This window comes from Ambystoma mexicanum, chromosome 3q, assembly GCF_040938575.1.
Source record: "Ambystoma mexicanum isolate Mex_15411 chromosome 3q, UKY_AmexF1_1, whole genome shotgun sequence".
NCBI classification, from domain to species: domain Eukaryota; kingdom Metazoa; phylum Chordata; class Amphibia; order Caudata; family Ambystomatidae; genus Ambystoma; species Ambystoma mexicanum.
In genome coordinates this window covers 72,763,579-72,786,289 of record NC_090926.1, presented here as the reverse complement: position 1 = coordinate 72,786,289, position 22,711 = coordinate 72,763,579, and positions in this window count along the sequence as shown.

Here is a 22,711-nt window from a genome sequence, read left to right as displayed (position 1 = left end):
CAAACGCCTGGACAGTGGGGCTGTACCTCACCGGTCAGCCAGGGGAAGAGGAACACTACTTTTTAGACCTGTGTTCGTTTTGGGGAACGTTTAAAATGCTCTTCTCATGGGAATTCGTGTAAAAGTAAACTCCTGCTCTACCCACATGGACCCACATTGGGAATAAGGCGGAGATAGGGTCCGGGGGTCCGAAATGCATAATTTTATTGAACAACCCACTTCCGAAACTTTAGATTTTATCTCCAAATACTGTAGAATAGGCCTGCCTTCTTTTTCAGGCGCGCACGGACATACACATGCACGCGCACACACACGTCGCTAACACAGAAACCTTAACATGCAGGATTGGTATGCATCCTATACATAAGTGATAATGACCACCATCAGGCGATATGGGACATCCTTAGGCAGTAAAAGTACTAGGACTCCTTGGTCCTATTGAGCCACAGGTATTAGGTGCTGGAACACCCGGAACGAGGAGCGGCGGAAACCCCAAACTGCTGAAAGGCAAGCAAGTAATTAACACAAGACCGAATGAGCAATAACAGATAGGGAAGAAAGCTATGAACCACAAGACGGCTTACCTAGATGTGAAATGGATGAGGCATTAACCAAACCGTGGGCCCGGGCGAATAATGTGGTGAGCGTTCTGGGAGTACCCTCAGTGTGTGGTAAGCAGTGGCAGCAGTAGGGTGGAGAAGGCTTGTCACTGCCTTTGCTGGAAATCGTGTCACACACTGGAAATACCTGTGGAAGCACTGCGGGTGCAGCAGAATTTGGGGATAGGACTTGAAGCGTGGTAGCAGTACTGGATAAGCCAAAACAGTCCGTGTGAGGTCCGTGGTCGAGTGTTTCCAGAAAGACAACAGTAAACAACAAATCTGAAAGGAGTATCCAAAGCAGTCCAGGTATGGAAGTCCGTAGGTCGGTATACCGGAAGTGCAGATTTGCAGGCAACCAATCCAATGAGAAAGCGAGGGAAAACCGTTAAGCAAAGTCCATAATCCAAAAACCATGAGTCGAAGTTCAAGAGTGCGCCAAACAGTACTGGATAGAACAGCTGTGAAGCACTGAAAAGGCATGCACTCAAAGCATTTATCCTGTTGCTATGTCGTCATGTGATTGGGTCTTCCGTGTCACGTGATTTGTGGTTTTATCACGTAATTGGGTCTTCCGTGTCATGTGATTCATAGATTTATCACATGATCGGGTCTTCCGTGTCATGTGATGCGGAACCGATCGTGGTTGCCTGTCAACAGGGCGCCTGATATGGCCTGTGACAAGGCGCCAGAGGAGTTGCCAGTGGAAAAACGGACGCAGGCGTTCTAGGTGACGGTAACTGGTGCCTTTCCATGAGTGATGCCAACGGACACCGAACCGCTGCGGCCCTAATCGAGTAGGAGTGGGTATGTGTGCAGAAGGGGCATCAGAAGAAGGGGAATCAGGACGCATGGCCGTGGGCTGGATGGGCAATCGCGGTGGAAACAGGCAACAAGACGAGGGGCGTGAACATCAGAAGCGGGAACCCAAGACCGGTCCTCAGGTCCGCACCCCAACCAGTCCACCAGATACTGTAACTGCCCCCTATATGTGCAGGACCCCAGGATGGCACTAACCTCGTACTCATTGGGGGCAACTACAGACACAGGAGCATGGGGAGAGACAATACGGGTCGGCCCAGGGCAGGGTTTGAGCAGAGACATATGAAACACTGGGTGCACTCGCCAACCGGCAGGGGCCGAGAGGCAATAGGCCACCGGGTTCATGACCTTGGTAACTCTGTAGGGACCAATAAACCGAGGAAGGAGCTTGCGACAACCGGGCAGGTTCAGATGACGAGAAGACCACCATACCCGTTCCCCAACAGAATACACAGGTGCAACAGCCTGTTTCCTTTCTGCAGCCGCTTTCATGGTTGACTGTGCCTCCCGGAGATGGGCGAGGGTGCGGGCATGTACAGTGGTTAGGTCCCTGATGCAAGCCTAGGCAGCGGGAGTACTGGACAGTGAAAGGTTAGAGAAAGGAAGAGTCCGGGGGTGTTGGCCATAGAGAGAATAAAACGGAGAGGAGCCAGTGGAGGTATGCAAGGCGTTGTTGTAGGCAAACTCGGCGAGATGCAACAAGCGAAGCCATGATTTTTGATGTTGCAATGACAAACAACGCAAATACAGCTCCATGACCTGTTTCACCCTCTCTGTTTGCCTGTCTGTTTCTGGGTGATAAGCAGAGGAGATACAGGTGTCTATACCAAGAAATTTAGTGAGAGCCCGCCAGAATCGGGACGTGAATTGTGAGCCCCTATCAGAAATCAGGACCGAGGGCAACCCAAACGAGCAGAAATTGGACTTAAAAAAATAAGTCGGCCAAAACGGGAGCGGAAGGTATTCCTGAGCAAGGAATTAAGCGAGCCATTTTTGTGAATGAATCAACCACCACCCAAACCGTGTCACAACCCTGCACTCAGGGTAGATCTGTGACAAAATCCATTGTAAGGATGTGCCGGGGGTTCGGAGGTATGGGCAGTGGTTGAAGCAGACCCAAAGAACGACGCTTGCGGTTCTTGCATTGGGCGCATACTGAGCATGTGTTCACACAATTGTCTACATCTCGTCTCATCGAAGGCCACCAACACCAAGGTCTAAGTAAGGGTATCACTGGTGGGCAACACTAATCTATCCTGTACGAAGGGCAGGCCATCGTGATGTACAGGATCCCATTCCGATAGCTGGTGTGGATGCTGGGAAACCCATAGTCGTATGGAGGTTAACAAAGGCAGAGGGGGAGTGCAAAGGCAAACAACGTGACCCTGATCTAGTAAGGTTTCGGGAAATATCGGAAGGGAAACCCCCCCAGAGGAGCGGGACAGTGCATCTGCTTTACCATGTGTCACACCCGGCCTGTGCTTTATCTGGAAGTCGTATGCTGCAAAGAACAGATGCCATCGAACTTGTCAGCTATTATTGCACTTGAGCGATGCCAGGTCTTGTAGGTTACTGTGGTCCGTAAACAGAGTAGTCCGTTGCTTAGCCCCTAAGAGATGGTGCCTCCATACTTGGAAGGTGTCCTTTATTGCTAGGAGTTCTTTCTCTGTGACGGTGTAATGGGATTCAGTGGTGGTGAATTTGCGTGAATGAAACGCCACAGGTTGTAGACGTCCAGAAAACGGGCATGTCTGAGAAAGTACAGCCCCCAGTGTAAATGATGATGCATCCGCCTCCACCACAAGACGTAGTTCAGGATCGGGATGTTGGAGAACCGGGGCAGAAATAAAGGTGGATTTGAGTGACTGAAAGGCTGCTTGGTGCTCTGTTGACCATATAAACGGGATGTGAGGGCTAGTCAAGGCTGTACGAGGTGCCACGATAGAAGAAAACCCTGAGATGAACCGTCTGTAGAAGTTAGCGATCCCAAGGAATGACTGTAGGGTTCTGAGGTTCACTGAAACAGGCCAATCCAGGACAGCTCGGATTTTGGACTGATTCATGGCCAGACCTCCTGGTGAAATATGGAAGGCTAAGAACTCGACTTCCTTGGTGTGAAACTGGCATTTTTCTGGTTTGGCAAAAAGAGCATTTTTGCGCAACCGGGACAATAATTCCCTTACGTGTGACACATGTTCCTCTAAAGAGGAAGAAAACACGAGAATGTCATCCAGATAGATGAAGACATATATGTCCAAGATATCACTGAACACCTCGTACATAAACCGCTGGAACGTAGCTGGTGCATTGCACAGCCCAAAGGGCATAACTGTATATTTGTGCAGACCGTGTCGGGTACGGAACGCCTTCTTCCACTTGTCTCCCTCACGAATACGGACCAAATTATATGCCCCTCTGAGGTCGGGTGTCACGCTCACCTAGTTTCTACGGGGGCATAGCACGTGGCGGCACGAATGATGTCTGCGCTGGCGTGGTGCTGCGTGATTGGTGATGTCTCTGTGACTTCTCCCTTGTTATCACCCTCCCGAGGCTTTGGGCTGTAAGGTCAAAATAAGGTACTAGCGATTGGGGAGAGAGTTGAGTTGGACCCACCTCCGCCACCACCTGATGCCCTTCTCCGCTTGCTCTCACCTTGAAGTTTTGTAAGGTAGGCTCTCTGTCCTGCAATCTAGCAGGGGTGCGAATAACACAGTCTTTCCAGGATCGAGTTACTTCACTGATCCGATGAGCGATTGCCGAGTCTTGGAGAGCTTGGTCAAACAGGTAAGTCGCTATGCCAATGACTGCTTGGTATAAAGTCTTTGAGTCTTTATTTTGCCCCAACTCCTTTTAATCAGTGTCTTTGTCTTTACTTTGAGGCGCGACTTCGAATGGATTTTGCATGAAGGTTCAAATGGACTTAGAGTGCTGAGCAGATGTCCTGCAGGTGAATGGAAGCACAAGAATGAAGTGCTGTAAGTCTGAAGTATTGTTTTTCCTTTCCGTGCGTGACTAACCTGTCACTCTTCTTCTTTTGCAGAGGCGGCGCTGGAATGAAGAATGGAGGAAACGCTCTGAAGATGCTCCGGAAGGATGCTGAACCCGAGAGGACTCTTACAGGCAGAACGAAGACCGTCCCCTTCAGCCAGTTCGAAGGCCCAGGAGCGGCTGAAGAAGCTGAAGAAGCAACCGATGGAAGGATGTTGCAGGTAAGGCTTAGCCGTTGAACCGACTTGTTTTTTCCTCTGTCTTTTTCCCTTCCAGGTACCGATGGATGAAGTCCTGGGCGGGCATGGCTGTAGAAGTTCAGGAACAGAACAGACACGGTGAGCGTTAGGCTGCAGGAGTGCAGAATAACGCGAAGCGTGTTCTGTATGCAGGGCGTGGCTTAAACAGCCTTGGAAGTAGTCCCAGGTAAAGTAATCCCTTTACCACACCCTGTTATTTGAATAAAATAGTCCCTCAGCCACACCCTGAGTAAACAGAAAGGCTCAGCCTGGCTAGATTGGGCAAGTAGTTCCACAGGATTTACCCCATATTATGAGCCTGGCGCCAACGGCGCCAGGACTGAGTCCAAGAGGCTCTGGGGGCTTGAAAAGCCCTTATGGGAGTCGCTGACTGGGGGGGCCCATCAGATCCATGGAGCCTTTAGTGTGAACCATGATAGCACTCCCCCAAGATCCCCCTAATAGTGGGTTCTCCCAATGGGCCGGTTTGTTCGGGTGGTTATGATGGAACTTCCTCAACAACCCAGGGGCATGAATGTGTTCGCTGGGTTCCCACGATCTTTTATGTGGTCTGTATCCTTTCCAGTCTATTAGATAACATAGTTTTGATTTGACGATTTTTGAGTCCAGGATATCCTTAACTTCAAATTCAGGTTCCCCGTCAACTATGATTGGTTTTGGTGGTTTCAGTATTCGGGTTCCGGGTTGCACTGGCTTCAAAAGTGAGACATGGAATACGGGATGGATTTTCATGTGTGAAGGTAAGTGTAGCTTTACAGCTACCAGATTGACGATGGCCTTAATGGTGTATGGGCTTATGTATCTGGGAGTGAAGGTGCAAGGTCCTTTCATGGGAATATGCTTTGACGCCAGCCAGACTTCATCCCCCACTCGGTATTTGGGAGCTTCACTCCTATGCATATCTGCTGATTTCTTGTATCTTTCTTTTGCTCGTCTCAGATGATCAGTTGCTTGTATGAAGGCTTGAGTGATAGTCGTGTGCAAACTTCTTACTGCTGGCATTTCCAGGGTTTGAAGTGGGTCAAGATTAGAGGTCTGTGTATGCAGCCCGTAGATAGTATAGAAAGGACTTTGTCCAATGCTGGAGTGTAGGGAGTTGTTGTAGGCGAATTCCGTTATCCATAAATGTCTTTCCAATTGTCTTCTGTTTGGTATAACATACACCTGAGGCATTGTTCTAAGGTCTGATTGGTTCTTTCAGTCTGCCCATCAGTCTGGGGGTGGTGACTGGTGGAAAGTCTTACATCGATGTGAGCTAACTCGCAGCATTTTCTCTAGAAACGTGATACAAATTGACTGCCACGGTCAGAAATCAGGATAGATGGAAATCCATGTATCCGGACTATTTGTTCCAGGAATTCCCTTGCCAGGATCGAAACCAAGGGTAATCCCTTCAGTGGGATAAAATGAGCCATATTGGAAAACAAGTCCACTACCACCAAAATTGTGTTGTAGCCATTACAAGGAGGACGATCAGTTATAAAATCAAGCGACAATGTATGCCAAGGTGTAGGTGGAATCTCCAGAGGTTGCAATCGGCCTGGTGATTTATTTTTTAGGTCCTTGTTTTGTGCGCAGACCCCACAGGATAACACAAACTGTTTGATGTCTTTACGCCAAGTTGGCCACCAAAAGTGTTGCTTTATCTTGGCTGCAGTCTTAGCGATTCCAGGGTGACCTTCGATCATTGATTTGTGATCCTTTGAAATGACCTTTTCGTGAGGTTCCTTGCTGGGCAGATAAAGGCGACCCTGAAAGTATGGTAATTGGTCTGAGATTGAATGGTGAGCACTTTTGGTAGGCCAAGCTTTCAGAGTTTTGGTATCTATGAGATGAGGGATTTCCTTATGGATGTCATCTAAGGTGAGAGATGTTGTAATTCCCAAGATTTTTGCTCGAGGGATGATTGGCACAGTATCTGGATTGACGGTCTCCTCGTCTACTCCTATACGAGATAAAGCACCCGCTTTACCATTTCGACAACCAGGGCGATAAGTAATCACAAAGTCAAATTCAGCAAAAAATAGTGCCCATCGAAGTTGGCGAGATGATTGAGCTTTTGTCACCTTTAGGTACTGTAGATTGCAGTGATTAGTGATTACCGTGATCGTGTGCCTTGCTCCTAAGAGATAATGCTGCCAAGCCTTAAAGGCGGCCTTGATTGCCAATAGTTCTTTGTCCGTAATGGCATAATTCAATTCTGGGGCCGTGAATTTCTATGACCAAAAGGCCACAGGGTGAAGCTGACCAGATTCAGGGTCCTTTTGCGAGAGTACCGCTCCCATTACCAAACTGAAAGCGTCGGTCTCAACCACGTACGGTAGATCTGGGCGGGGATGTTTCAGGATTGGGGCTGAGATTAATTTTTGTTTTAAGTCCTGGAACGCCTTCTCTGCTTCCTCTGACCATTGAAAACGCCTGTTCTTTCTCAGTAACGAGGTAATAGGGTGCACCAACTGTGAAAAACCCGGAATGAACCGACGATAGAAGTTCGCAAATCCAAGCATACTGTGAACTCCCTTAATTGAGGTCGGGGAGGGCCAATTGAGGATGGCGTCCACCTTCCGTGTATCCATTCGTGCACCTTGAGGGGTTAGGACAAATCCAAGAAACGCAAACTCTGTGACGTGGAAGAAGCATTTCTCCAGTTTTGCAAATAGTTTGTGTTAGCAGAGTTTGTCCAGAAGAGCACGGACGTGTTTCACATGTTCTTGTTCAGATGGGGAGTACACCAAAATGTCCTCGATGTACACTACGACACACACATCGATTAGTTCTCGCAGGACGTCATTCATGAAATACTTAAACGCCGCTGGGGTGTTGCAAAGGCCAAAGGGCATCACCTGGTATTTGAACAGCCCGTATTTGGTGTGGAAGGCGGTCTTCCATTCGTCCCCTTTCTTGATTCGTACTAGGTAGTATGCCCCACGGAGATCTAACTTGGTATAAATTCGTGTGTCTTTAACTTGGTCCAAAAGTTCAGGAATTAGAGGCAAGGGATAACGGTTATTTACTGTGATCTGGTTCAATGCACGGTAATCAATACAAGTTCTAAGGTCACCTTCCTTTTTAGGCATGAAGAATAAGGGGGAGGCTGCCAAGGACTTAGACGGGGGCGAATAAAACCGTTAGCCAGGTATTGGTCTAGATATTTCCTTAGATGCAGGTTTTCAGGTTCGGTGAGTGCATAGATTCGACTGCATGGAATCTGTGCGCCAGGTATAAGATCGATTTGACAGTCATACGATCTATGAGGAGGCAGAGTGTTGGCTTGATCCTTCTGGAAAACATCCTGGTAATCTTGATACTCCGGGGGCAGTGGATTAACTAGGCTCATGATCGTGGTCGCTTCCTTGACCAGGGGTTCTTTTACCTGATAGCAGGTATGAGCCCATTCACCTGAGAAGGTCAGACTCTTAGCACGCCAGTCGATGCAAGGATTGTGTAATACTAGCCAAGGCATTCCCAGAATAACTTGGAAGACGGCTGTTAGTGATTTATAAGGATCATTGGCATGGCTCGGTGCGAGGTCTGGAAGTCCTTCTTTTCACTCGACAAGCGGACCTCTACGCTTGTCGGGCGGGGTAGTTTTCCGACTCTGGCTCTGCTTTCTTTTTGCAGGCAACCCCAACTGCTTTCTTCGGAGGCTTCACGGGGCACTCTCAGAGAAAATGGCCGGTTGACCCACAATATAAACACAGCTGCTGCTGCCGTCTCCGATCTCTCTCAGCCTTAGATAGTGGGCCGCGTACCCCTCCAATCTGCATGGGTTCGGCCAAGTCGCTGGTTCTAGACGCACTTTCCTTTGGGCGTACAAATACCCGAGTGTCCATTCTAGCACGGTCCACCTTACGGTTCTGTAGACTTTGATCAAGCTGAACCACCAAGTCTATATATTCAGCACAGTCTCTAGGAGGGTTAACCACTTGAGCTAAAACATCCTTTAATTCACCTCTTAACCCTCGGTGAAACAGTGTTGTTCTTCTGTCATCTGGCCAGTCGGTTTCCACTACCAGACGATTAAAAGTGGTGATGTAAGTTAACACATCTTCATTGCCTTGGCGTAGAGACAAGAGTTCGTTATCCAATGGCTGGCCCTGAGAATGGAGGGAAAAAAGCTTCTCCATGTTCAATTGGAACCTCTCTAAATCACGCAAAATAGGATCATCCCGACTTACTAGTGGCACTGACCAGTCCGCCGCGCTGCCACTGAGATATGACAACACAAAGGCCACCTTGGCTTGGTCGTTCAGAAAGGCTCCTGGCCTACAAAGAAAATGCAGTCGGCACTGATTGATAAAGACTGCATACCTTTTTGGGTCTCCCGCAAAGCGTTCCGAAGGTGCCAAAGGTAAATCCGGAAGGACCACTTGGACTGGATTACTTGGAGTTGTTGGAACCGTTGACCCCAATCCAGGTAACGGTGTCTGCCCCGCCTGTGACTGAAGCAATTGTCTAGCAAGGTCATCAGTACGATCCTTGGCCACGATCAGTTCTCTCCTCAAGGCATTGGTTTCCTGCCGAGCACAATGTACCTCAGCCCTGAGTTCCCCCAAAAGCTGAGCTAGTTGATCTGTCTCAAAAGTTTCTATTACGCCCGGGTAGAGGTTTTTGTATAAGGCTTTGCGTTCTGTCATGCTCACCTGGTCTCCACGGGGGCGTAGCACGTGGCTGCACGAATGATGTCTGCACTGGCGTGTTGCTGTGTGATTTCTGATGTTGCTGCAACTTCTCCCTTGTTATCACCCTCCCGAGGCTTTGGTCTGCAAGGTCAAAATAAGGTATTAGCGACTGGGGAGGGAGTTGAGTTGGACCTACTACCTGATGCCCTTCTCGGCTTGCTCTCACCTTCAGGTTTTGTAAGGTAGGCTTTCCGTCCTGCAATCTAGCAGGGGCGCGAATAACACAGTCTTTCCAGGATCGAGTTACTTCACTGATCCGATGAGCGATTGCCGAGTCTTGGAGAGCTTGGTCAAACAGGTAAGTCTCTATGCCAATGACTGCCTGGTATAAAGTCTTTGAGTCTTTATTTTGCCCCAACTCCTTTTAATCAGTGTCTTTGTCTTTACTTTCAGGAGCGACTTCGATTGGATTTTGCATGAAGGTTCAAATGGACTTAGAGTGCTGAGCAGATGTCCTGCAGGTGAGTGGAAGCACAAGAATGAAGCGCTGTAAGTCTGAAGTATTGTTTTTCCTTTCCGTGCGTGACTAACCTGTCACTCTTCTTCTTTTGCAGAGGCGGCGCAGTGCTGGAATGAAGAATGGAGGAACCGCTCCGAAGATGCTCTGGAAGGATGCTGAACCTGAGAGGACTCTTACAGCCAGAACGAAGACCGTCCCCTTCAGCCGGGGCGAAGGCCCGGGAGCGGCTGAAGAAGCTGAAGAAGCAACCGATGGAAGGATGCTGCAGGTAAGGCTTAGCCATTGTACTGACTTGTTTTTTCCTCTGTCTTTTTCCCTTCCAGGTACCGAGGGATGAAGTCCTGGACGGGCGTGGCTGTAGAAGTTCAGGAACAGAACAGACACAGTGAGCGTTACGCTGCAGGAGCTGGGGGCTTTAAAAGCCCTTATGGGAGTCGCTGACTGGGGGGGGCATCAGATCCATGGAGCCTTTAGTGTGAACCATGACACGAGTTTAGTGTAGACGGTAGCGTGAGTCAATCGAGCCAGCAACGGGGTGATGAGTGGGATAGCTCGCGCGCTTCCTGAGAACCCTCGCACAGGACAACTCGCCGGATACGGCACATGAACGGCTATCCAGCCCCTCTGGCACCCTTATCCGGGAGGACCAGCCTACAGCACCTTGGAGCCCACCCCCTAACTCAATTGGCCTTGAAAAAGACTTAGGTTGAAACGCGCGTCGGCTGTGTAGCGATTTACCATGTCAAAAATTGTCATTCATTTCTACAATTTTTTTTTCTCTTGTACTAACTAACCAAGAAATAAATAAATAATTTAATGACAAAGACTTGACTGGACCATATATATATTGAATCAATTCGCACAACAGCGATCATTGGACTAACTTATCCAACCAGCGCCCAACTGATCCATGGATTGTCATCCCCACAAAACTGATGAGTGGGATAGGGTAACGGTTTTTTATTGTGATTGTGTTTAATCGCCTATAATCAACACAAGGGCGGAGATCACCCTCTTTTTTAGGGAAAAAGAATATCGGACTGGCTGCGGGTGAAGTGGAGGGTCGGATGTGGCCCAAACACAGGGCTTTTTGGATGTAGTCTTTTAGAGCCTGATCTTCAGAGGGGGAGAGGGAGTAGACCCGTCCATTGGGTATCGTGGAGTCAGGAACAAGGTCTATAGGACAGTCATATGACTGATGCGGGGGCAGGCCCTCCGCGGTCCCTTCATCAAATACTGCCTGGTACTCATAATAAGCTGTGGGTATGCCAGACGTGATGGCGCCTACCGTGTGTGGGACTGATTTGGGCGGCTCATCGACGTCGCTTACAGAGAGGAGCGCGACAGCCCCTAATGCTCGTGATAGGGTAAGCAACCCCTCGGGTTCTATGAGACAGAAGTTTTGACAGATGTCAGATTCGAAATGGACTTGTCCTGTTCCCCAGTTGATAAGCGGGTTGTGCCTTCTTAACCAGGCAATACCCAGGATAATACCAAACTGTGGCATGGATATTAGATCAAACGTAAGTGTTTCCCTGTGTGTATCCTGGATGACTAATATGAGGGGCGCGGTTTGTTGTCTGATGGGGCCAGAATCAAGGGATGTACCGTCCACGGCTTGCACCAGTTCTGGGTATTTCTTGTTAACCAGAGGTAAGTTGAGGTTATCAGCCAATGTTATGTCAATTTAATTGCCTGTAGCCCCAGAAAGGGCATCTTTCATGAGGTTATTCAGTCCCCTGTAGAACACCACAGCCTTTTTATTCTCAGGCAATGATGTTTCTACCGATAGCTCGTTGAAACGAGTTATGTACTCTATGAGGGTGTTTTTTCCCTGGGTTAGGTCAAGCAGCTCTAAGTCTCGTGACTGGGCCTTGTGACGGGTATCGAACACCCGGGACATCTCTGTCACCAATAGGTCGAAATCATATAGGGCCGGGTTGTCATTTTCTAGCAGAGGGTTAGCCCAAGTAGCTGCAATGCCGGCCAGATTGGACAACGTGAAGGCGGCCTTGGTGGTGGAATCAGGGAAAGCAAGTGGTCTGCAGAGAAAGTGGAGTTTGCACTGGTTCAGGAAAGTGCAGAACTTTCTGGGGTCACCATGGTATCTCTCGAGGGCTGCCAAGGGGAAAGGTGTAGTAACCACTAACGGGACGGGGACGGGCGGTGTACTGACAGGAGCTGTGGCTTGTGGGGTTGATTCCCCGAACTCAGGATCAGTGGGTAAGGGATGGCGTGCACTCTGTAGGGAGTCAAGCCGGTGGTGAATGGCAGTGGTGGCTGCTGCCATATCTGCTCTTAGGACGGTAACAGCTTGGACCAAAGCGGCCACGGGGTCTCCAGCCGAGGCCTCCATAATCCGGACGACAAACAGTCTTCACAGTCTGTCAAAACTTGATAGTTGTGGAGATTATGAAAGCCTCTGTCCCCAAGTACCACACAGAGAGATACTAAATAACTCCCTTTGCGATCCTTGAAGCCACAGGTATTAGGTGCTGGAATGCCAGGAACCAGGAGCGCCGGAAACCCCAAACCGCTGAAAGGCAAGCAAGTAATTAACACAAGACCAAATGAGCAGTAACAGATAGGGAAGAAAGCTATGAACCACAAGACGGCTTACCTAGATGTGGAATGGATGAGGCATTAACCAAACCGTGGGCTCGGGGTGAATAATGTGGTGAGCATTCTGGGAGTACCCTCAGTGTGTGGTAAGCGGCGGCAGCAGTAGGGTGGAGAAGGCTGGTCACTGCCTTTGCTGGAAATCGTGTCACACACTGGAAATACGTGTGGGAGCACTGCGGGTGCAGCAGAATTTGGGGATAGGACTTGAAGCGTGGTAGCAGTACTGGATAAGCCAAAACAGTCTGTGTGGGGTCCGTGGTCGAGGGTTTCCAGAAAGACAACAGTAAACAACAATTCCGAAAGGAGTCTCCGAAGGAGTCCAGGTATGGAAGTCCATAGGTTGGTATACCGGAAGTGCAGATTTGCAGGCAAACAATCCAAGGAGAAAGCGAGGGGAAACCGTTAAGCAAAGTCCGTAATCCAGAAGGCGTGAGTCAAAGTTCAAGAGTGCGCCAAAGAGTGCTGCATAGACCAGCTGTGAAGCACTGAAAAGGCGTGCACTCAAAGCATTTATCCTGTTGCTATGTCGTCATGTGATCAGGTCTTCCGTGTCACGTGATTTGTGGTTTTATCACATAATTGGGTCTTCCGTGTCACGTGATTCGTGGTTTTATCACGTGATCGGGTCTTCCGTGTCATGTGATGCGGAACCGATCGGGGTTGCCTGTCAACAGGGCACCTGATACGGCCTGTGACGAGGCACCAGGGGAGTTGCCAGTGGAGAAACGGATGCAGGTGTTCTGGGTGACGGTAACTAGTGCCTTTCCATGAGTGATGCCAACGGGCACCGAACCGCTGCCGCCCTAATCGAGTAGGAGTGGGTATGTGTGCAGAAGGGGCATCAGAAGAAGGGGAATCAGGATGCATGCCAGTATGACTCTGATCTGCTGGCCTCAAACGCACATTCAGGGCAGCCTAATGGAAATGGGTATCTTCAAGTGCACCCTCTGACAAGCTGACCTGCTGCCTTCTGCAAAGGCAATACAGACAGCATCTGGCTCAAGGAAAGAGTCCATATTCAAGCCCACATATTTGCAGTATCCAACAACATGGCTGAACCTTTTAAAGTCTGTAACGAGCTGGCCAACCCTAATGCAACCTCATACTCTATTGCACCCACCCAGGCCCTTTGCCGGGCCCTGGCTGCACACTTCACTGCCAAAACACAGGAAATCCTTTCCTCTCTCTCCTCCGTACACCTCCTTATGCACCATCATATCCTAGGCCCCCATCAGCCCTCTCACCATACCATCCCACCACACCCTCCCTCCCTCTTCTCTCCTCCCTCTCCCCTGTCACACCTGAGGAGGTTCCTAAACAAGTCCGGTCTATGAAAGCCTCCTGCAAGCAGGTGGATTCCGGCCCCTCCAAAACCATCAAGAACAACACTGACTCTCTAGCTCGAGCCTTGGACGACGTCTGCAACCTCACATTCACCACTGGATTTTTCCCACTTCCCTCAAGCATTCTCTTGTGCACCCTCAGCTCAAAAAACATCTGCCAACCCTTCTATTCCGGGTAACTATCAACTGATCTCCATCATGCCTTTCCGGGGCAAACTCATGGAAAAGTTGGCTATCTCTCAGCTTTCCCTCCACACTGAATCTGTTGGCTGTCTCCATAATCATCAGTCTGGCTTTAGAGCATCCAGAGGCCCGGACACTGCTCTTCTGAACACCTATGAAGATCTACTCTCAAATCCCTCTGTCCTCATTCTCCTTGACCGCTCCTCTGCTTTTGATACAGTAAACCACAACATCTTGATCACCAGTCTCTGGGATACTCTGGCCATCAAAGATCAGGCCCTGGTGTGACTTGCATCCTTTCTCTGTGACCGTCCTTCCCAGGTAGAACTTGGGTCCTTTCTCTCCCCTATGTCTCTCTTTACTTGTGGTGTCCCCCAAGGATCTAATCTATCCCCCTGGTTTTTCAATATCTATATTACCCCTCTGGCCCACATAATCTCTACCGTCACCTCCAGCTTTCAGTGTTATGCAATGACACGCAACTCTCTTTCAGGCATCCCTCTGCCTCTTCCTCCTTCTCGCTCATTCCTGACTTGTCTGCCTGCAATTCAGTCCTGGTGTGCTGCAAACAATCTCTTCCTTAATACCAGCAAGACACAGATTGTACTCGTTTGGACCCCTGATCCGACTTTCCCACTGTCACTCTAGCCGGCCTTCCTTGCTCCTGCGCCCCGACCCGGCAGTGAGGCAAAAAATCTGGGGGTCATCTTCCACTCTACTCTCTCATTCTCTTCCCACATCTCGGACATGTCCAAAAAGTATCACTACCAGCTGCACCTCCTTCTCACCTTCGCTCAGAGACTCACCTTCTCCAAAGCCCTGGTTCTCTCCATACTGGACTACTGCAACAGTCTCTTTCTCAATCTTCCTACTTCTACTCTCCAACCTCTTCAACCTATCCAGAACAGAACCGTAAGACATATCCTTGGCCTCAAGCCCAGGGACTGCATCTCTCTGGTGCTGAAATCACCCCACTGTCTCCCCGTGGCTGCAAGGATCAAGTTCAAGTACCTCTACATAGTCCACATGTCTTTCTGGGGCCAGGACCCTTACTATCTACAATGCTCTCTTCCCAAATACTCTCCTTCTTGAGCCTTCCGCTCGGCCTCCTCCAACTCTCTGCGGGTGAACCGCTTCTCCAAACAGGGATGTGGGGGTCAATCCTTATCTTCTGCAGGTGCTTCCCTCTGGGACAGCCTACCTACCTCTCTCCATCTTGAGCCGGACCTCCTTACGTTCTGGAAACTTCTCAAGACCTACCTCTTCTCTTCCTCCTTTTCTCTCCCTCTCCCTGCTAGCCTCCTTTCTCCTCGCTCCTTCCCTCCTGCCTTCTCTTCCCCAACCTGCTCAGTTAGCTGACTGGTTGTCTGGTGCGCCTCCAGAACCTCACAGGTCCCAGGCTCCCCTGCCATTCCTGCACTTGTCTCAGGGGCTCTGCACCCTGCCTGGCATTACTGCACAATGCTCCATAAGAGGGGCACCCACTCTGCACTAACCTAGGCCCCTGCTAGATTGGACACACTTGTCCCCCCTTCCCCTCCATCGCACGTCCTGTTATGCACACTTGCACGTCCTTGACCTTGAACGTTCTAGGCCTTGTAAGTCTGTCTGTCCGGTCCTCCCTCTGTCTCCGCCCCCTAGCTGGGCATGCCTTAAACACTCATGCATAGGAGCTTTGGATGACCATTTACCAAGCAACATGAAATGTCGCCATGCCAGTACTGCAGTTTATTGATTTGTATGCCCATCTCCCCGCCCCCTCCCCTCACTCTTTGTCTAGCACTTCACTAGTATATATGCCTCTGACCTAGTATGCTAGCTATTGTTGTAAATCATTAGGAATCTTCAAGGCCTAAGAATGATGACTGTATTCTCTTGTTCCCTTCCCGCCTTGAAGCGCTTTGAAGCACTTCACCTGTGTATAAGTGCTCTATAAATAAACTATTACAATTACAATTACAACTACAGTGTAATGAAGTATCTCCATAGGTCATGCTGGATGCTTGAAAGGCTCAAGGATCAGTAATAAAGTGCCCATCTGTGTGTCAACACTGCCGTTTCTATGCATGATTAAAAGAGAGCCGGGATAGAGCTAAAGCCAGAGTTGTCACAAGGTTTGGTGAGGCCCCTTTAATACTTACGAACAAGCAACACAAGAACTCTCTTTTGGGATTATGAATTGATGAAATCAAATGTGGTTTGTTATTATAACTAGAAGAAAATAAAGAACATGCTTATAGTTGCATTGAAATGTTAATCAATAAACACCATCGGACTCCATCAAACACCAATAACTAGTTTGTAGGTTGACGTGTCATTCATTGTGTCTGCATAGAGGTGCAGAAGATGACTGCAATGAAATGACTTCTGCTTTGTAAGTGTGCAAGGGTGAGTAGTGGCTAAATGGCCTACACATCCTCAACACTTCTACCAGCCAACAGTGATCTCAATCATAAAGGAAACACAGTCACAGCTAAGAGATGTACCTCATTCGCCTTTTGTGGTAATGTGGGCAATGGGAAAGGCTACACTTTTAGAAGTGGTGTGAATGTGAGCCGGTAGCAACCCAAACGGCAATAGTTCCAAAATGAAAGAGTGTCCAATGAAGATTCTATGAAAATATATATATTTTTATTAACCGAATCAGTTATATAAATAACTTAAAAAACACTATCAAAAGCTCACCCTTGTAAGAAGAAGACAGAAGACAGAATATGCACAACATAAATGTATAAGTAATCAGGTCAGAAAGGGTATTCCTTACTGGATAAAAAGTGGAAGAGGGACTTAACCAGACTGTAGGGCCCAAAACCCAAATGTTGGACCAGGGGGACAGAGTCACCTCAAAGTATGAGATTCCAATGTCCAGCGATACGATGTTGTCGAACCAGGCTTTTTGCTGTTGTGCTCGTAGGTTGAACCACATTTGAAGGCACCAAGTTGCATTGATTCCAGGTGGTGAGTCTCCATTGATTTGGATTTGAGGGGGTTCTCTGTGCAGTTCAAAGTGGCATCGAGCAATGGAGGTTGAATGGATCACTACAAGCAGGTTGAATATCAAGTGTGATTTGAAACAATGACTACTGCTGGTTTGGGTGGACACGATGGTCCAGCAGTTGTAATTGAGCTTTGATGTGAAGTCTTGGTTGTTTGATGCCTGGATATATGCAATAGTTTGAATCCATCTGCACAGTGCTCTGGTGCATGAGCTGGACTGGTAATGAGGTTCTGCTCAGTGATGTAGCATTGAGCCTCTTTGATGTTGCAAGCACAGTGGTTTGAAGATACAGTGAGTGCCAAAGGCAGCCCCGCCAGGTCCCGTTTGGTTCAAAGGTGCCAAACGTGATTTGAAAGTGGGTAAAATCAGTTCAACAGTGAAACACAGGACACCTGGCTGTCCTGGCTCTTACAGTGCAGTTAGGCCTCTAGACCTCTACTCGTCTAGGGAGGTTTGCAAGCAGAGTGGCAGGCCTTGGGCCTCAGCAAGAGTCACCCCCAATGCACCTCGGATGTGGGTAGGAAGCAGAGCTTGCCACTGCCTTGCAGCACTCCTTCTTCATCTCAATAACTGAGGACCTTGGAAAGCTCAACTCTCCCAAAAGAGGTCCAAATTCATTCTTCCTTAAGTCCTGGCTAGTCCAGAAGTGAATCAAAGAAGGGTGGGAGACTCCATCTTTTATAGGAAAAAGGCCTTGTGGGATTGGAGGAAAGCAGGCCTGCTTTAAGGTGCCCAATTTCTGCCCTTGTGATTTGTGGTCTATGCCTGGTTGCAACATACCCAGAGTGCTTTGTGCTAAAAGAAATGTAAAAGTAGAAGATAGGAAAGAAGGAGAGGTATATAGAAAAGCCAGATGATGGAATACTTCCCTTATTCTGCCAAAATTCCTCTGTCTATTCTCACACCAGCCCCTTCTCAAGCCCAAAACATCAAAGGCCCTTTGGTATGCAACAACCTGGTGTGAGGCTAGTCCTTTTGCCTAGTGTGTTCCCACTGAAGCCTGCTACCCTTGATCACTCCTGCTGAGAGCTTCCTGGGCTCAAGAAAGGTGTTATCCTTGCACACAAAGTATCAAAGAGAGGCAGCTCCCACTGGCTATTGTCCTGCTGGTTGCAGCAGAAACAGCAAGTCTAGGGAAAATACACACCTTGGCCGTGGCTGGCCTGGGTTCTTTGGTAAGTCAGACATAGGAGAAGGACAAGAAGACATGTTTCAAGGATGTTTATTAAAGAAAAGAAAACCTCAACTAGCCCTAAGTCTACGATAAAGATTCCCTAGCTTTAAAGAAAATAACAAATGCGTGCTCTTCCGGATGTCACACATACATTCTGTTCTCTGTCCAAAACCTATTCTATCCTATGCTCACCATCCCACTAAAACTAAACAGTGTAACTTGTCCTTAGAAAGTTGCGTTCACTATACTTTGGCTTCCGGATGCTGGTTTCTGACCCCCACCTACTTCTGTCTTTGGTTCTCACTCTCTCTTTCAGTCCCTGGCCCGATGACAATGTTAATTGTGTCTTTTGAGTCTTTTCTTACTCCTGGAGAATGCAACTCAGGCCCCCCATGCAAATGATCTTAATAGTTTAAAAAGTTCCCTTCCACTCAGAAATGGTTTGTGATCAGGATATTGCATTACGTGACACCCACAGTAAGTCTCTGGTTCACTCCAGTCCAATTAGATAATATCCACATCTTCCATAGCCCAAGCCAACCTTTCTGGCATTTCAGACCACTGGTTCCTTCTGTGTCACCCCCTCATGGGCTTGCTGGCCTTTCTGTGCTTAATATTCCTGTCTTGTATTCATCCTCTGATGGGATGTTCTCAATGCCAGTCTTTTGCGGGCTTCAGTGTTTGATTTCACCCCCTCGTGGGATATTCTCAATGTCCGCCCCAAATACGGTATTCCCAATGTGAGCACCAGCTGGGTTTCTTCTTCTAGTCTCTCCCTCTCATTGGATATTCTAAATGTCAGCCCCCCGTGGGACACTTACAATCCGAGCTCCTCATGGGCTACTCTCAATGTCAGCCCCTCACTGGCTTCATCAGTGCTTCTCTGTGCACCTCCCACTTTCTCTCTCTGGCCACATACCTGTGCTCCTGCAGCATTGCATGTCAGGGAGACGCTTCCTCAGATGTGGCTGCACCATGACTCTGATGTCCATATGGTTGGATCTTCCGCCCTGGTTCCTCCTGTCAGCTGCATACAGGACTTTGCCGTAGGGTTTGCTGTATGCCGGCAAGCCACTCCAGTGGTGATTGATTGCTCCTGCAGTCAGGCAACTCAAGGTTCTCATCCTGCTTCCTAGGTTCAGCAGCGTTCTGCGGGCTCCCTGCCCACCATGCCTCCAAAATGGTCCTGCCTCCAGGGTGCTATGAGGGATACGGTCCCTCCTTTGGACTCTGATGCAGACTGCTGGTATTCACCGACTGATTGGTTCTTCCAGCTTCTGCATGGAACACAAGCCTTTTCAGTTAAGTTCATTGGTCCTGGGCCTCAATTAGTGGCGTTGACAGACTAGGGCCAGAAACCAAACTAATCCCCTATAAAGGGCCATGTGTTAGGAAAAATTTCCCTTAGGTGCAAGTTTCCCTCCATCTTTGAACCCCCCCCCCCAAACGTTTTGCTTTTGTTTGGCTTACCTAACCTGACTTTTTCCAGTGGAGCACAGCTTTCAGCTGCCTTCCTCTAGGCTTTTGCTTATTTTTTTAGGGGTCCTTTTGTTTTATGGGCCTAGCCACCCTGTAAGGATTTTTTGGGTGTTGGGTGTTTGTACACGTGCGCCTAGGATGAACTGGTTGTAGCAGTTTACTTTTATAGTATTTTTATTTTGTTTTTATGGACCATACTGCGTTTACCGCGTTTGGCCCAAGTCTGTGGCCAGTGCTGAAAATGGCCGTGCCACGCAGTCTTTTTTTCTGTCCTTTGGCCATTTTGTCCATTTGCCTTCCCCCAGGTTGAGAGACATGGGTATTCCATATTTGGGCATGCAGCCTCCAGCGAAAACCGCATCTTTCGGGGGTTCCTGCATGTCACATGTGCTAATGCCCAGGAAGAGAGTTGGGACTGTCTGGTCCCAAACCAAACTACTGGTGCCTGTACATCTGGTAGGCTTGATTGACTGGAACCACTGTGGGCCATGATTGGTCCACGTCTGGCGTGCATGCAAGAGAGCAGATCTTCCATTGGTTATCCTACATTTGAGTGCAAAATGAATCTTGGATAAGAGGAGGGCTCTGCATCCATTCCAGGTCGATCACCTGAGGTTCACACCGAACTACAGAAGGAGCCAAGTATCCTGAACGAAAGAGCAGAACTGTAGAACCACCAGAGATGTGCTGGAAGGTTTGGCATCCTGACCCCGCTGTTGTACTGTCAGACCCCTGCTTTTGTATTGTACCAAGAAGGCCTTAAAGGGTGCTTTGACCCTTTGGAGTAGTGGGGCCAACTATTCTTGGCACCTCCTGCCTACCCTCGCAAAGAGCCTCTTTGCAAGTGTTCCTGGGCCATCCAGCGAATTGACGTGCTGAAACCCAGGGTATCTTACAGTAGCACCGCTGTCCTGAGTTGAGACGGAAGACTTTGGGTATCGCTTACTTGTGGTCCTGGGCCCTCTCTCACCGTTGTCCTAGCTTTTCTGGGTTGTGATTTATGAGCGTGCACCACAGCCATTAGCATTTATGGTCCCTGTATCACCTGCTGTGGTGACTGTCGCTGTAAGTGCCTGCAGACCTGCCCCGCCATGTCCTGAACTGTGCTCCAACAGAACCATCCTTCTCCTTTCTTCGAGAGCTGAGCAAAGTCTATTGTTCCTCCACAGACGATCATCCCATCCCGCAGCCACTGAGAGCCAGGGCGTCCTGTAACTGCAGAGGTGAAACCTACTAGCGAAGTGGACTAGACTGGCAAAGTTTGGTGCTGCCTGTGATGAGGGTCAGTGAGTACTTGCATAACTTACCGGTGGCCCCTGGCACATCCATCTGTTTTTACGCACAGGAATCCCTGAAAAGATACTCACCTCTGCTGGGCTAACCTGCGCTCCCCAGCTATTCCTGAACTCTGAAAGTCACTCTATCTGCAAGGGTAGACCCTCCTTAAGGAGGAGGGGTTTATTCTTCATCTGCTCAACCCCCTTCCTGAACAGCTACAGCTCCCTGAAGAGGACCCACTTTCGCTTTACGTACAACCGTGCCGTGCATTGTTAACGCACTGCTGTACTTTGAGCGCAAGGCTCCTCAATTCTTAGGGCTGGACTGCATAAATTAGGGATTGACTACGAAGAACTGCCTAATTTGATATCTGTGTTGAACTTACCCCTTCTGTTGCAGGTTGTGGTTATTTTCTCCCCTTTCATCAGCATTAGGCTAAACGCATTTTGTATATACGTTACATAGTGAAAAGCATGCGTGGTAACTGGTTTATTATTATCGTGGTTTATTCATGTTTAGTTATAAGTTATATTCGTGTTTAGTTATAAGGCCTATAATACAACAGATCCACAGAAGGGTCAACTGGATCTGTCACTGACCTTTGCAATTTATCTACTTACTCCGACGATCAATATGAGCATGTCAAGAGTCATGAACAGGCGACTAATTGTGTGGCAAAAGATAATCGATCACAACCAAAAAACACCAAACAGGTTGTACAAGGAAATAGGCAAACGGCAAGTTTGAAACTGTCGCCGATGCACAAAGTGTTAGTAACCTCAAAATTGAACCCAAAACAAACCAATGTCCAGAAAAAGAATTCAGTGCATTACATCTCACAGGTTCATCATGCTGAAAGGTCTGGCTCAATAAGCAGTAAACTGCGGCTACAGAACCTGCAGACGGAGGATGAGGACTTAAATCTGAACTGAAGAAACATGTTAAAACTGTTCAGTTACATCCCTTCTCTCCGCACAATTACTTCGGACGACATCAAGATAGTAGAATACGCGACGGAGAAATGTTGCAATCAAGTGCTTCTTCACATTGAATCTGCTTCTGTCCGAAAAACTATTCTGATGGCTGTTGACAAACTTCTCGTATTTGGATTTTACCTAACTCTGGAACCATCTAATACCTGCTCAAATATGAACAACTCGAGACTGAGTCCTGCGTCTAACGATAATCATCTTGATAGACGTTGCAAACTACGCAAAGCTATGAAAGTTTCCGCTAATCTTGGTCAATCAAATACGACTTCCCAAAGGAGTACTTCCTACACCAATGACATTTGGAAGAATAAAGCATCCACCAAGTAGCCACGACAAGTCACATGCGATCAAACATGTGAATTCTTGTCGTGGAATACAAGGGGATTCAGCCATCTTTTTAACAGGTTTGATGTTCCAATGGGAAATGTGTTCGTAATATGTCTCCAGGAAACCTGGTTAAGCGAGGTACCTACAAAAGACGGCTTTGTCATTGTAATGAATCCAGCTATTAAAAACGAACAAGGTAGACCGTCATCTGGTCTGTTAACCCTAGTAAAAATCAATACCTGTTGGTCAATTGTGACTTCTTGCTGTCCGAATCCCTATGTCCAGATGGTTTTGATGCGGTCTGATGATTTCAATATATCTACAAGGAAACATCTGCTAATTATAAATGGATATTGGAATCCGGAAAAATTAGCACTAAGGCCTTCCTAAACTCGGTCACATGTATGATAGATGAAGTTATAACCTCGTATTTGAATATCTCGATCATATGCTGTGGCAATCTCAATTGCTCCTGGTTCAAAATCGACCACAAATCTACCGATC